Source organism: Camelina sativa, chromosome 5 (assembly GCF_030686135.1).
Source record: "Camelina sativa cultivar CO46 ecotype springtype chromosome 5, ASM3068613v1".
NCBI lineage: Eukaryota > Viridiplantae > Streptophyta > Magnoliopsida > Brassicales > Brassicaceae > Camelina > Camelina sativa.
The window spans coordinates 26,140,438-26,144,149 of record NC_141884.1 but is presented as its reverse complement, the minus strand read 5'-3'; the positions used below and the strand labels follow the sequence as shown (position 1 = coordinate 26,144,149).

General features: G+C 39.5%; 1 non-coding gene across 1 annotated transcript; it reads right to left on the bottom strand.

Moving 5' to 3' along the window:
• Window positions 1–3,236: 3,236 nt before the first annotated feature.
• On the bottom strand, window positions 3,237–3,343 carry LOC147944380 (small nucleolar RNA R71). Its single transcript, XR_015558608.1, has one exon. It is a non-coding gene; the product is annotated as a small nucleolar RNA R71 (small nucleolar RNA).
• Between the last annotated feature and the right edge of the window lie 369 nt (window positions 3,344–3,712).

The window sequence follows — 3,712 nt, the reverse complement described above, 5'->3', positions numbered from 1 at the left end:
GCCTGCTTGTGTAGATTCTTTACTGTGTGAGAACAAGTCTAGAATTGCATAGGTTTGATTGTTTCTTGACCATGAGAGTGGGAGAAACTTGTCTTAGATTTATATGTCTAGAGGTTAGCTCAAAGTTTGTTTGAGATTTGTTGACCAAGTTAGATAACCACAATGATTAGTTCATCCCATGAATCCATCCACAGGACCTTCTTTGTTTATTGATTTTAAAGTCTTAATCCTGTTGCTTGCTTGTTATTTGATTTGTTTTTGTGTTGCTCTGTTTTTATTCTGTTGCTATGTTTTCCGGATTTAACAAACTCGACCTCCCACTCGACCTACACTCGGTCGAGTGCTTGCTCGAGTGCATCCCCAGAACTCTGGTTTATGATTTGTGATTGTCCTGTTTCATTCCTGTTTCATTCCAGTTGCATACATTTAGTTTTCAATTCATTAATTGTCTTGCATTAGTTCATTAGTGGTAGTTTCTATTTCTGTTCTTGCTTCATTAATGTTGCAATCATTCAGTTTCATTTGCACTTAGTTCTTAATTCTTGTAGCTTACTTTCTGCATCTTTACATTTTCATCTTAGGATTGTTAGTGACAAGCAATCTTTGCATTTGTCTTAACTTTGATTCATATGCACATCTTAATTGTTCACAAACACTCATTTAGGATTGATACCTCTTATACTGCAACAGCATAAGGGGAATTGAAACACCCATTCATCATTCCATTCATATCTCACCATTGCATACATCATCAATCATTCACCACCCACAAAAGAACTTGTTTCAGATAGATAGATCATTGTTCCCCTGCGATTTCCCTTGATGCCCAATGTTTGTTTTATTTATTTTACTTGCTTTATTTATATCTATTTGCTTACTTACGACCGTGACAACCAAAACCCCATTTTTTATTGAGTCCTAGCCTTACTTACTTCCGTCGGATTTCGTTAAATAACAACTCTCTCTCTGTGGGATCAATCCTTAAATACTACTAACGATTAGATGTGCACTTGCAGCCGTTTTGTTGTCTTTTAAAGGTAAAAGATTTTGAAGCTAAATAAACCACGCATCATATGGAAACCGTTTGACCTAGCCGCACAACATCGCCCAAAGGCCTACACAAAGCTAAGGTTGAGCGACTCCTCGGTTTGGGCTTCAGGTAATTCCTTTTGAACCTAGATCTGTTTGATCGGGTTAAGATCTCGAGCTGTTCTTCTAGCATGATCACACCATCGGGTAAATGCTCGGGTTTCTCCTCATTCTTGTTCTTTTAAGGCTCCAAAGCATCGGTTTTCCTCCAAAATGCAAAAATGCAGCAATGCAACAACCTAAATAACCTAAATGCAAATATCTAAGGTTAAAGACCTAAAAATGCTAAGGTTAAGCTCTATACAATGCAAAACGTGACTAAAAATATGCTTAAAAAGGTGTAAAATAGAGAGACATCAGAGACATTCCCAAACACATTCTTTAAAGTATCCCAAAGATTCTTAGCCATCTTGCAATAAGAGTACGACTCAAGGATTGGAGCATCCAATGAGTTTTGGATAAAAGCTAATAGACTTTGATTCTCTTGGAACCATTTTTCTGTATCATAAACCACGATCTCCTTTCCTTCTTGTGTAGTCGTTGTCTCCTTCATAGCTTCATTGCTTGAAACACAAATCTTTTTATGGTGGTGGAGAAGATGAGATGATGATATATGAATGATGAATGAATGGAGTGCAGGGTGTTTCAATTCCCCTTATGCAATTGTAGTATAAGAGGTGTCAATCCAATCTGAGTGGTTGCAAGTAATCAGGATGTGAATATATGTCTAAGTCAAGCCAAATATGTAGGATGTTTGTCACTAACAACCTAATGATGAATGTAAAATGCAGAAAGTAAAAGCAGCTAGAACAGGGTACTAAATGCAAAGAGAACAGACTAATCAAAGCTATGATTAACCAAGAACAGATATAGAAACTATAGTAATGCAAGTAATGAACTAATGCAAGGCAAGTAATGAACAGGACACTAAGTGAATGCAACAGAAATGCAACTAAAATGCAACAAGAAGTGAGACAGGACAACTACAAAGCATAAACAAGAATTCAGGGATGAGCTCGAGCAAGCACTCGATCGAGTGTAGATCGAGTACAGGGTTGAGCTGGACAAACGCGAGAAACAGAGCAATGCAAGAAAAACAGAGCAATACAAGAGCGAATCAAACAATGATCAAACAACAGGATTTAAGCTAGGAAATCAATAAACAAGGAAGGTCTTAGGGATGAATTCATGGGCTGGACTTAGGTTGTGGTTATCTAACTTGATCAACAAACCTCAATCAATATGAGCTAATCTCTCGATAATACCCATTCATCATTCCATTCATATCTCACCATTGCATACATCATCAATCATTCACCACCCACAAAAGAACTTGTTTCAATTTGGCGCTGTGGCCCATTTGAGTGTGTTTTTGTGACATTTAGGATCCATATTAGTCTAAGATTAAGTTCGTTTATACACTTGAATCTTCTATTGTTGGGTTGAAGTTCCATTTCAGGTACCACTCGACCAGTCACTCGACCACCACTCGACCGAGCAGTGATCAAGCACTTGATCGAGCCAGAAGCCGTGTACATTTGGACACCACTTCCCAGTCAACTTGATCCCCCAGACGAGCCTGAGCTCAATTGTGAACCTGTTCGAGTCTGTACTCGCATTTGTTGATGCACACAAGGTCTAAGGGGAAAGATAATCTTCAAAGGCCTATTCACAACATACATAGGAAGCAAAAGGGTTTGGGAAATCAGAGAAGAAGGGTAGTTCAAGTTCAGCAAGAGGATTCAGTGATCATGGAGCAACAAGCTAACCATGAGCAGAGACCTAGGCACATTGGAGCTGGAGATGCACCCAACACCCACAACCAAAGGGCTGGTATTGTGCCTCCAACAGTGCCAGACAACAACTTTGAGATCAAGAGTGGACTGATCTCCATGATTCAAGCTAACAAGTTCCATGGGTTGCCAATGGAGGATCCACTAGACCACCTTGATGAGTTTGACAGAATCTGTGGTCTTACAAAGATCAATGGAGTGAGTGAAGATGGATTCAAGTTGAGGCTCTTCCCATTCTCACTTGGAGATAAGGCACACCTTTGGGAGAAGACTCTTCCTACTTGAGCAATAACCACATGGGATGCTTGCAAGAAGGCTTTCTTAGCTAAATTCTTCTCCAACGCAAGGACTGCTAGATTGAGGAATGAGATTTCTGGGTTTGCTCAAAGGAACAATGAAAGCTTTTGTGAAGCATGGGAGAGGTTCAAAGGATTTCAGACTCAATGTCCTCATCATGGCTTCAACAATGAGTCACTCTTGAGTACATTGTATAGAGGAGTGCTTCCTAAGATAAGGAAGTTGCTTGACACAGTTTCTAATGGCAACTTCCTCAACAAGAATGTGGAAGAAGGCTGGGAATTAGTTGAGAATCTTGCTCAGTCAGATGGCAACTATAATGAGGACTATGACAGAACCATAAGGAGTTCCTTAACTGATCAAGAAGACAAGTACAAGAAGGACTTGAAGATGGTCAATGAGAAGCTTGACAAGATCCTTCTTAGCCAACAAAAGTCTATTCACTTCATTGGTGAAGAAGAGGTTCCAGTTCAAGAGGGGGAGACTGAATTTGCTGAGTTATGCTACATGCAAAACCAAGGAGGATTCAAAGG